Consider the following 12,894-nt stretch of genomic DNA (forward strand, 5'->3'; position numbering starts at 1 on the left):
ATTAGGGAGCCAACCCAGGCTGTCATGCGAGCCAGTCAGGGCTTCACTACTGAGCTTCTGTCTCATGAGACATTTACCAATTTGTTGTATCCCCCACTCCTTCATGATATGTGCTATTTCTTTCTTGTCTTAAAAGAGTTCTCTTTATCTGAAAGACTAAAAATTATCTTTATCTTAAGATTGAATTTTCACCTTTAAGGCTTTAATCCATTTGGAGTTGATTTCTAGGTATGATGCAAGAAATAAATCTTTTTTTTTTTAACTTTATCAGGATAATAGTCTCTTTTTTCTATTTTTACAATGCACCTTCTTGATATTCTGAGAACAACTATGGGAGCTATATTAGAATAAATCTTTCAATGATAGGCAGATTAAAGGGGGGGACTCCTATAAAAGAAACAGTGTCTTTGTTGAATAATTCGCCCTCTCCCTATTATTTTGCAATGGCAGCTTGACTGTGGGGCAGTCTTATTCACATTGCTTCTGAATATTGTACACTGTGGCATTATTTACTTGTTAAAATTGAGTATGTGTTTATACCAGGTAGCATCTCATACCTTGAGAAGACAGCAGCGAACAAGAAGTCTCTTTTTTCGCGTGTACAGTTTGCACTGTAGACACATACGTGATCTAAAGGATTGCTAAATTGCTATGAAGAAAGTAAGGTAGAGAGAAGAAACCGGTACAGACATGGGAGCTGAGGGAGCAGACCTTGCTGCCTTATGGGATGGCACCTCACTGGTCCGCGCTATCTCACAGGAGGCACAAAGGAGCTGAGCTCACAGGGTATAGGCTCCATGAACGGCCATTTTCTTCCTGCCATCAGCCTGGGGTTCTTCCCTGTGTTAACACTGTGGTCTGAATTTCTACAACTTTATGTAATAAACCCAACTTACGGACTGAGTCTTTTATAGGCGCCCCCTTCAACTGACCATTCTGTGTCCGTTTGCTTTCCTTCTTAAACTTCAGAATCTACTGATCGAACTCCAAATCAAATCCAAACAAAAAAACGACAGACGCTTGAGTTATGGTTTTGCAGTTTCAGCATGGCTTAGTCTGAGGACAACTGACAGCTTTATATCACCATTATTGAATTCATGATTCAATAATGAATACACAGCGCATCTTTCCATTTATTTAACCCATCTTTAATGACCCTCAATCCTGCCTTTAGCTCCAGCCTTATTTGTCTTGCCACTCCCTGGTGCCAGCACACTCCTGCTATCCTTAATGACTTTCATGTCTCAAAGTCATCATGCCTTTTGTGCTCCTCCACCTTTGTACAGACTGTTCTGTGCTTCTGGGAACACCCTCTGCCCTCTCCCTCCTTCCCATGACTAACTCGGACTTACTATTCCCCACTGGGTTAAGCCTTTTCTTTAGAGAAACTTTACTAAGACAGTGTCCATTTTCTTTGTCCCAGTAACCCCCAACCTAGTCATTGCTCTAGTCTGGCGAAAGAGTTTATCAATTTATATGCCAGCGATAAGCTAGAAGCGTCAGGAGAGGGACTATATTCTATATCAGGGTCCTGTTGATCCAGTTGATGCTCATTAGATGAGTGTTGACATCTGCGCATTTTTATGCAGCTTGGGGATCACTATGATGGCAGCTACCCCCAGAGAACAGAAGAGCACAAGCCTTTGAGATGTTGTTGTTTGTGGATGTTTCTTCCCTCAGAGGTAGTTTCCTTTACAGCTCCAAACCTTTACCATTCTTTAGAATATTTTGTATTTGCTTCCAACTTCTATTCAGATTACTAAAGACCATCCCAGCTTATGCCTAGAAACTAAAGGGCTGAAATAAGTACTTACATTCAAAGATGACGGTGCTTCTGGAACTATTTTGTCTGAGACTAGAACCTATTTCCGCCAGGATGTTTTAGACAGTAGCCTGCTCCTGCATTCAGGAAACCTTCCCAGGCTGCTTCCACTATCGGAGACTTTGGTGCTGATGAAGATACAATGTTCTGAGTTTAAAATGGGTGTGTAGCTGGATGACTATTCTTCTATGGGGTCATGTGAGAAGATCTGAAGCTTCATTTGCTGGCATTTCTGACTACGGAAAGAGCAAAGCCCTTTTTCTAAAAGGTATATGAACAACAGCGGCCATCTGCCTTTGCCATGTGTTAGTGGAATTTGTGGCTTCTCTGTCGTAGTGACCAGAGGCTGATGTCTTCAGGGCTTCCCTGGGGTCATTGGGTGGGCATGCTTTTTTTCCAGTAAAAGGTTGCAACTTGAACCTTTATTCTCTGCTCACTGAGAATGTAATCTGGTGGAGCTGTTGCCAGTGTTGTCGGTAGTCATATCTTTACCATATTCACTTTGGTGGTTAGCATCTCAGATTATCAAAGGGAGCACTGTAAGAATTGAGAGAGTCAAGGTCCACTCAGTGTGTAGTGTAGGCGGACTGGACGTTCCCAAAGATCAGACTTCATAACCCATGAAGGTTAACTCCAGTGCCGAGAAACACTCTACTTAAGAAGGAATCGAATACAAAAACAAAGATAAATGAACATGTTCTATTTAATCATGTGTTACAGCAGATAAAATTATCTGAGAACCAATTGTTCTTAAGAACCAGGAAAGAAACCAAACTGGTAAGATTTAGTTCTTCTAATGCTTGAACATGTATTCTATTTCTCCTTAAGGTAGCACTAGTACTCAGTCTGCAGACTTAAAACATAACAAAACAAACAAATAAACAAACAAACAAACAACAACAAAATGGCTCACACAAGAGAACTCTATGGTGCCCAGATAGGAGGCAAGTAAAGAGGGTGGCGAACAACCTCTAAGACAATGGAAGGTAATGTGGGTCCAGAAAAGGAAAAGGATCAGAGCAAAGCTTGTACAATCCTTGAGCTGAACTAAAGGCCCACAGATGAGGTGCTAGTTCCTATTTCCATCATTGTAAAATCACTGTCTGTCACATCAGTTATAAGATGAAGCCAAGGAGCTTACTGGTATGCTGCATGTGTTGTAAGGGACGTGGCAGACCTTGGTTTTTTATTAGGGATGCTTGGTATAAGCTTCCTTGCCCTGTGTATTTGCAAAACAAATATTCAGATCCATAATTATGCCCTACTGCAGTGGTTCTCATGCTTTAATACAGTTCCTCATCTTGTGGTGACCTCCCCCACCACAAAATAATTTTGTTGCTCTTTTATAACTGTAATTTTGCTACTGTTATAAATTATACTGTAAATATCTGATATGTGAGGGATATCTGATATGCGACCCCCAAAGGGATATCAATCCTTGGGTTGAGAAGCACTGGTCTAATGAGAGTTTAATAACTTTTATGAACATTATAGCTATTCTTCAAAACTATCTTTACTTGTCCTCAGATATATTGATCACATATACATGCTGTAAGTTTGCTTATATAGTGATTCAAAGGTTAAACTTTCCTGAAGTCTCTGAAGCCTGTTCTTGGGGTGGATTTATGCTCTTTGTTTAATGCCCCTGCAATAGGACCTATGAGGCAGCAGAAACAGGGAGTAACTGTCCAGAGTCTGCTATGTTAGCAGATACAGGACCAATCTGCTGACCCTGAGATGGGTTATATTTCATGTGAAGGGGTAAGTTTTTGTTTGTTTTGTTTTGTGAGTGCAGTGAACTTTATTGATGGTATTTGAGAGAGTAAGGAGTGCTCCCTAGACCCGTCCTGTTATTATGGGGGTCTGGGATGGAAATTGTGAAGGAGATACTCAGCGTTGGGGGCCAAGTTGGGACAGGGACTCCTCAGCAACCAAGGGCCTCTCTCTTGCTCTCAGTGTCCTTGCTGGGATGGGCGGTCCAGGGCTTCTTACTCCTTGGAGGCCGTGTAGGTCATGAGGTCCACCACCCTGCTGCTATAGCCATGTTCATTGTTATACCAGGAAATGAGCGTTACAAAGTTGTCATGGAGAGCAATGCCAGCCCCAGCATCAAAGGTAGAAGAGTGGGAGTTGCTGTTGAAATCGCAGGAGACAACCTGGTCCTCAGTGTAGCCCAGGATACCCTTCAGTGGGCCCTCGGATGCCTGCTTCACCACATTCTTGATATCATCATACTTGGCAGGTTTTTCCAGATGGCATGTCAGATCTACAATGGATACATTGGGGGTAGGAACACAGAAGGCTATGCCAGTGAGCTTCCTGTTCAGCTCTGGGATGACCTTGCCCACTGCCTTGGCAGTACCAGTGGATGCAGGGATGATGTTCTGGGCAGCCTCATAGCCATCATGCCACAGCTTCCCAGACAGGCCATCCACAGTCTTCTGAGTGGCAGTGATGGCACAGACAGTGGTCATGAGCTTCCATGATGCCAAATTTGTCATGGATGACCTTGGCCAGGGAGTTAAGCAGTTGGTGATGCAGGATGCATTGCTGACAATCTTGAGTGAGTTGTCATATTTCTCATGGTTTATACCCATCACAAACATGGGGGCATTGGAGGAAGGGGCAGAGATGGTGACCCTTTTGGCCCCACCCTTCAAGTAGGCCCCAACCTTCTCCATGGTGGTGAAGATATCAGTAGACTTCACAGCATACTTAGCACCAGCATCACCTCATTTAATGTTAGTGGGATATTGCTTCTAGAAGAGGTGATGGACTTCCCATTGATGACAATCTTCCCATTCTCAGCCTTGACTGTGATGTTCAATTTGCCATGGATGAAGTCATACTGGAACATGTAGACCATGTAGTTAGTTGAGGTCAATGAAGGGATCGTTGATGGCAACAATCTCTACTTTGCCAGATGGAAAGCAGAAGGTATCCCTGGTAACCAGGCACCCAATATGGCCAAATCCGTTCACCATTTTGTCTACAGGAGGAAGCTGGCACTGAACAAGAAGATATGGCTGTCTCTGGAACAGGGAGGAGCAGAGAGCCAATGGGGTAAGTTTTCTAAGAGTGAGGGACCCTTTTTCCTGGGCACACACTGTTTTTTCACCTTGGTGAAATATTTTTTATAATTTTCCTGGAGTCTCTATACAAAACAAACCTTCATGCATGTGCTGAAGAAAGAAAGCACATTGAACTGTTCTACTCTAAAGAGGATAAGAAACACCTGTTCTGATGAGAGTTTTGTTTCTTTCAAATAAGCATTGTCTTGACTTTGGACAAAAGCCACTAAGTAAGTCCATAGAAGCCTGTGGTTCTTTACCATGTCTGTTTTATTCTTTGGGCTTTCACTGTTTCATGGTTGGTTAATTCTGTCTACTTACAAATCCATCCCCACCCTCAACTTCCCCTGTCATCCCCAAACCACAGGAAGGAGGGAAGAAAATGCAAATCTAATGAGATATTTGTAGCTTTAAAAACGCAGGTTATGACACACTGAAACTAATAGAAAAGAAACTGGGGAAGACCTTTGAGGACATGGGCACAGGGGAAAAGTTCCTGAATAGAACACCAATAGCTTATGCTCTAAGATCAAGAATTGACAAATGGGACCTCATAAAACTACAAAGTTTCTGTAAGGCAAAGGTCACCGTCAAAAGGACAAAACGTCAGCCAACAGATTGGGAAAGAATCTTCACCAACCCTAAATCTGACAGAGGGCTAATATCTAATATATACAAAGAACTCAAGAAGGTAGAACCAAGAGAACCAAATAACCCCATTAAAAAGTGGGGTACAGAGCTAAACAAAGAATTTTTACATGAAGAACTTCGGAGGGCTGAGAAACACCTTAAGAAATGCTCAACATCATTAATCATTAGGGAAATGCAAATCAAAACAACCCTGAGATTTCACCTCACACCAGTCTGAATGGCTAAGGTCAAAAACCCAGGAAACAGCAGGTGCTGGCAAGGATGCAGAGAAAGAGGAACACTCCTCCACTGTTGGTGGGATTGTAAGATGGTGCAACCACTTTGGAAATCAGTCTGGAGGTTCCTCAGAAAACTGGGCATGACACTTCTGAAGGACCCTTCTATACCTCTCCTGGCCATATACCCAGAGGATTCTACGGCATGCAATAAGGACACACGCTCCACTATGTTCATAGCAGCCCTATTTGTAGAAGTCAGAAGCTGGAAAGAACCCAGGTGTCCCTCAATGGAGGAATGGATACAAAAAATGTGGTATATTTACACAATGGAGTACTATTCAGCCATTAGAAAACATGAATTCTTAGACAAATGGATGGAGCTGGAGAACATCATACTAAGTGAGGTAACCCAGTCTCAAAAGATCAATCATGGTATGCACTCACTGATAAGTGGATATTAACTTAGAAACTTGGAATACCCAAGACATAATCCACATATTAAATTATGCCCAAAAAGAACAGAGGAGTGGCCCCTGGTTCTGGAAAGACTCAGTGCAACAGTATAGGGGAATTCCAGAACAGGGAAGTGGGAAGGAGTAGATGGAGGAACAGGGGGACTCAGAAAAGGGGAAGTCATTTGAAATGTAAATAAAGAATACATGGAATAAAAAAAAATGCAGGTTAATCGTGAGATTGTCAAAGAGAGAAATTACAACTGATACATTTCTAAAGTATAAATAAAAATCTAATTTAAAATAGCAACCAAGTTTATGAGTCTAGTCCTAAGTATATATTTCTATATGCATAGAAACTATTTGCTGGGTTTAACTGGGACTAGGGAAGGAAATAGAAGTGAAGTTATGCCCTACTTAACTTCCTGAATGCATACCTATGTATTTTCCTTTAAGCCTTTGTATAACAAGCACTGATTTCAGAGCTATGGTTAAAAAAAGTCAACGGACATGTGTGATCCTCAATCTCCCTCTGGCATGGAGCATTTGAATGTATGTGCACATGAGGTAGAGAACAGACCAGAGAACACACACGACAATACAGTTACATGTGGCTTTGTCAGTTGTGAAACTGATGTTTCTTCTAATCCCTGGCAGTCTAGAAGTCTAGGTGAGGATTTGTGTCATTGAGATGCTGGGTCCTTGGAATCTTCCCTATCCTACAGAATAAAGGGTTTCCTTGAGACTATGTAGTCTTGACTTTCTGTGGGAGAAAGGGAGCCATGTGGCATTCCTACCCAAGGGGACACAGTGTTGAATCACTTCTACAGCAAGGGCAAGAACTTAGGTCACACACCTCAGTGTTACTTCTCCATTCTTCTGCTAGTCAAACTCAAGGAACAGTTTCCTTATCTAAAACTATAGGTTTTCAGTATGTAAATATTCACTCAGATGTATTTAATGAAAATAAAGGGCTGCCTGTATTCCTAGAGCTGATAGAAGAAAGGTAATTTGTAACTTGACCCTGGGAACAGCATGAAAGTTGGTCATAGAAAGATAATTTAATATGATCCACTGGTCATAGCATATCCAAGGTCTTCTTAATGATTTTCATTTCCAGGCAGTTAAAGCCCCGCAGGGGAACTTGTTGCGTAACTTTACAATGCTATGCCTCCTTTGGTTTTATTAGCACTGCCCACTTTAAAAACCAAGTGGACTCATTAAGGCTGGAGTCCTAGGCTCGAATGACCAAGTCTGTTTTGGTTGCATTGTTGTTCTTTGCTATTTCAGGGAGGCTCATTAGTTTGATTTTAAGTTCAGAGTTTTGTTTTAGCAAGGCCCTGTTACACACATTGACACCTCTGCAGCTCATCTCTGTATCTGCATCAATTGCAAGGATGTTATCACTGACAGAGGGACCTGCAAAAGCAGTGCAGCACGCAACACACAACATGCATGGGACTGAGCTTAATAATAATCATGATGATGGTGATGATAAATCATAAGTATCACTGCCTAGATGGAGGTGCTGACAGTTCAGTTAGGAAGGAAATGGGAAGTTAAAACACAGAAGGAAAGGTGGTGATATCTAACTATGAGTAGAGCTAGAGGGTAAGTACACTTGGGAACATCAGAGACAGGACTTCTGGATGGCAGGAATCACAGGAGCTGCCCATCATGGCAGTGTCTTGGTGTGTGTGTGTGTGTGTGTGTGTGTGTAAAAGCAGAGAGAAGTGTGCCTGCAGAGTATGAATATCTCAACTCCACAGCAATGGGGAACTTCTAAAGGGTTACATAGGAAATCAGTATTTTAAAAGGGTACTCTGAAAACTGTGGAGAATTTACAGGAAGCAGAACTGGAGGTCCATATGTTAGTGCTAAGCCAAAAACTTGAGTGGGTAACAGAAGCCTCTCAGATGTACCGAAACATCTGCCACAGCAAGGTTTCTGAACAGGAACGTTGGAACATGGCTTGAGAAAATGCATTTCTAGTAGGTCGTCCCGATGCTACCTGCCCGGGGAAGCAGGCAGGAAATCAATCGCTTTTTGAGGCAGTGTTGATGGCAAATGTAAAATTCTGCAATTCTCCCCCAGGGACTTTCGGGTTTTGCTTTAAAAGCACCTGTCCCGTCATGAATATATGCTTTATGCAACCGACTCCCTGAGCCAGGAGCCTTTCTGTTAACCTAATAGATGCCAGGTGATAAATTGAGTTAATTATTGTTGTTTGTTTCAATTATGTTTTTTATCTGCTTCTATTTTGTTCTTAATGAAAGCCTGTATGGATTGCTTTTGTAAGACTCTGAAAGTCAAGAAGTGAGACATGCTGCTGCAATTAGCCTAAAATCCAGCGGAATTTATCGTTGATGTGAAAGGGGCTTGCCTTTCTAAAGACAAAAACAAAGTTGTGCTGATCCCTTTAGTTTGCAAGAACCTAAAGAAAAGTCTGACTTCGATGACACTCAAACTGATTCGCTTAAACTTCTGTCTCTGCAATTTCCCTACGATGTATTTTATTCGATACACCAGAGAAAATTCTCAGAATTTGCAACAGGATAAAAGGCTGACATGCTGCTGCCCCTGACTAAATCCTTTGTCTAAACTGTTGTACAATAGGGCAATTGTAGGATCTCATATTTGGGCTCAGATTGGAGAACTAAAACCTTATTGAGGGAGGGGAACTCTCATCTATTTTCTGTAGATAGAAACTCATTACTCCTATTGCAAGACCAGAACAACAAAAACATTTCGATATAAGTTACCAACTAATCCCACAGCTGAAATGCTTTTCTTATCCCACGTATAAAAACAAACACCCTAGCAAAGAGAAGCTTTGCCTCATTAGAAAATATAGGAGTTCCATTACCTTTGGAACAAAGTTGTGTATCTATAAGTGTCATTAGAAATGAAATAGAAACGTTTTGGGTTGATTTTTTTTTCTGTCAAGATGACAGTGAATCTGTAAAACCACCAGGCAGTTTGCATCTCAAGGGTAGACTACTTACAAGGCTGAATTATTTTAGCATCACAGAATCTGTTAGTGCTGAGACACATAAGAGTGACTTTGCCAAAACAAAGTCAATCCGTAGTGATTTTTTGAGACCATCTTGTGCTAATCTACTTCTGGTAACTGCCCAGATTCTCTCCTTCTACGGCATACGGCATACCTGTAATTCGTAGGCAGTTCCTTTATCTCAGTATCAACTGACTTTCAAAATGCCTAGCCTCATTATGCTTGTCCAGAGTGTCCCAGTTGTGGTTACTAACGTCATAGTTCCTTTGAAAATGCAAGGATGTGTCCACGCTTCTGAAAACTGATGGCCACACGCATCTTCTTAGAAGGTTAACTGCAGCCAGAAGCAGCAGCCAAGACACTAATGAAGCGCATTCCATCGGCTCCCGGCATCCTCTCTCCACATAGCACTCGGTCTCTGAACTAGAGATAGGTTTCAGCAGGAAGGGATTGCAGCATCCCTGAGCAGTGGGCCATGATTATAATTACAGGTGTGGCAGGCAAAGACAGCAGGAGAGGGTGAGCTCATAAGAAACAAAGATTCGCTCTGCTGGTTCATCTATCTTCACTGGAGAACAAAGAGCAGACGCACAAATAAGCGAGTTGCCAAGTAAACAAATTGAGCAACCCCCAATACACAACAGAGTGCGTGTTCCTCAGCCAACACATACACGCCTGTTACAGGAAGCTCTTGCCCTTTCCCTGGTAGAGGTGAGTGCTGCCGTTCTGTTCCCTAGAAACCTTCAGTGGGTGGGCAGCCCCCCCCCACTGAGATTGCGTAAGAACACTGAAGGTATGCTCCTCCCAGTCTTTCACCACCTCCCCCTATCCCAGTCTGTTTCACAATTATCACAAGAGAACAACACAAGCAATGACCTTGGACGAGAATGTTCAGGTCTCTGCAGCTGCCTCGGTTAGAAAGAGGACAGCAAACTATTCTTGTTCCTTTTAGGGCCTGATGCTAAGCTGAGAGGTGTTGCTTTTATTTCTCTCTAGGCAGCTCTCTTAAAGGCCAGCAGCAGATCCGCGTTGGGTTTTAAGCTAATTGGATGGAGCAATGTGCTTTTACTTCTTGACTTTCAGATTTTCACAAAAGCAATTTGCAGGGCTAGGAGCCAGTTTTCTGCTAGAAAAGCAAATCAAAGGAGTGCTGCAATTATGCAAATGGTTAAGAAAAAAAATCGCTGCAACCGAATCCCTTGTTTGCCTACCTTTAGGCAGGGCAATTATACCCCTATCTCATTTGCTGCTGTGCTCTCAACAATTGGTTTGCCTTTAGCTGGGTGAAGGACAAGGCTGAGGCTCCCTGGGGATGGTGTTCTGACACAGCCAGAGGAAGATCATGCAGTGGATTAGAGGTGTTTTCAGGCAGGCAAGTTTTTGATCTAGTATCTGTGAGCTAAGTAGAGAGCTGGAAAGGCAACTTTTAAAGAGGACAGTGATATTCTTTGCTCTGTCCTCAACTCTTTTCATGTTTGTGTTTTAAGCAAAGTCTTAAAGAAAATTAATTTCCTCCCTATCAAGAATTTGCCTCCGTTTTAGTGCTAATAACAGGAGGGTGACAGCTGCGAAGGGCATGACCTTTGTTAGAGCTATGGAAAGGTTTACTTACAGCTCTCTTAAGATTCTGTGTGGGAGTGCTGAACACAGTCAAAGAAATAGACACACAGTAATCTTATTTCTAGTGTTTTGCTGCATAGAAAATTGCATTTCTCTACCACTTTGCACATGACAGTTTGTTTATTGGGAAACTTTGAGGTCAGAGGAGAAAGTTCAGTCCTTACCAAAGGTGCCTTGATTAAAGGAATCTACAGGAAGCAGAACCTGGGCTTCTTAAGGAAAAGATGGCTGTATTATCCCTTCTAGGGAGTGTATGACAGCAAAAGGGAGGGACAAGGCCCTTGACAGCTGCTACAGAGTGGAGTTGCTGGCAGGCTAGGCCCCTTTATGTAGTGACCTCTGTTGTTTTCCAGCAAAAACCAAGCAGCTTTGTGGTTAGTTTGCTTGGCTCTACCCAGAAAAGGAACTAAAGCCTGCTCTTGGGGAGAAGCACCATTACAAAGCTAGAGCTGGATTGCATGTTACATAGAGCTACAGGCCTGGACTGCCAAAGCCACGTGGACATCACGCCTCCTTGGGATGTCAAGGCTTTGGGGAGTATAAGATATCCAAGTGTCCTTATGAACAGGGATAGGCTTCTTTGAGATGTGTGTGTGTGTGTGTGTGTGTGTGTGTGTGTGTGTGTGTGAAGTGAGTGTGTGTTTCCTACTAGTTACCTGGTGACTCCAAAGGGCACAAATAAGATGCTTTATAAAACCACCCATAAGCATGCAAGGTCATCTCCCATCCTAGGGCAATCAGGAAAAAGTGGGTGGTGGTTTTGGGAAAGTGAATGGGGAGATGAGGTGGTCAGGGAGGGAAGGGTAGTGAAGGTGAGAAGAGAGGATAGTGGGGTGGGATGCAATGATAGTGGGGCTGAGATGCACAGTGCACGAGGAATGTGACACAGAGATGCCCACGATCCTCAGCTAAAGACCTGGTGACCTCTGGGATCGATTCACATGGAGTGGTGCAGCTAATCAGGGTTTGACCTAACAGAGTGATTCTAGAATCTGGCATACATGGGCACAAAGAATTCAGCAAAATATCTTGGAAGACCTTGGGATATAGTTCAATAGTAAAGCACTTGGCTAGCATACTAGTGGCTCTGGGTTCAGCAATCAGTGCCAGTGAGGGTGGTGGTAGTTCCAGAAGAAAAGAAGGTCTGGAGGAAACACAGTACCCATGAATTGAAAATGAGCAACAATTAACAGGAAGTGTTTGTGGTAGAGTTGTAATGATATTGCCCTGGGGAAGGTGTTACAAAGGGAAGTGGACAAGAAGAGCTGCCCTTAATATAACCAGGAGAGTGAATGGCTGAGTAGAAGCAATTCTCTTTGCCCCCAGCACTTTCCAAGTGCTTCATTGACTGTGAACAGTAAAAACCTTGTGTGTGCAAGTCATTTGTTTTCCAAATACGTGTGCTTTCCTAGGTGTGGGTTTTGATAGACAAACAGCATTTGAACACACCGGCCCCCTCATTTCAATGATCACTGGATTAATAGTATGAGACAGTTCAGTTTCAGGACTGATGCAAGAGTTAATTTGCAACCGTCATTAAGCCTCTCCCATTTCTAAGTCTCCCAGAGGAAACAAGCTTACTCTGAACCTTTTCTAGGGGCTTCTTTCTTAGTATTTTAACTTGTACTTTGCCCTGCTGTATTTCTTTTTCACTTGTCTCCATGCCATAGAAACTTCCATCCAAGGTGGAGAGACGTCACTAAGTACTTATAAGAAACTTGCATCTCTTCCATCAGCAATGTCTGCCATGACAGAATGATCACGAAACGAAATGGTCTTCTTCACTACCGTGAGCTGCCGCTCACGTTTTATGTACCAAGCAGTTAACCTTCTCAGATAGCTCGGTGACTCTGCGGATAGGTTCTGTTACTGCCATCCTCCTTCAGAGTTAAAGGTTCTAGAGGCATGCAGAAGAGGCATAGTGTTAATCTGAAGGTAGACGAGAGATTGGAAGCTACTTAGATCCATATATTTGAGTGTGACAAGTTAAGGAAAAACATTCCTTTCTAAAGGATGAAACAGGGTGATAATTATGTTAGCTTCTAGC

The 12,894-nt window shown here is 42.7% G+C and overlaps 1 pseudogene; it reads right to left on the minus strand.

Annotated features, from left to right (window-relative positions):
* Window positions 1-3,810: 3,810 nt before the first annotated feature.
* Window positions 3,811-12,894, minus strand: part of LOC127684779 (glyceraldehyde-3-phosphate dehydrogenase-like) — a 107,608-nt pseudogene continuing 98,524 nt past the window's right edge.

The sequence above is a fragment of the Apodemus sylvaticus genome, chromosome 5, assembly GCF_947179515.1.
Source record: "Apodemus sylvaticus chromosome 5, mApoSyl1.1, whole genome shotgun sequence".
Lineage (NCBI taxonomy): Eukaryota > Metazoa > Chordata > Mammalia > Rodentia > Muridae > Apodemus > Apodemus sylvaticus.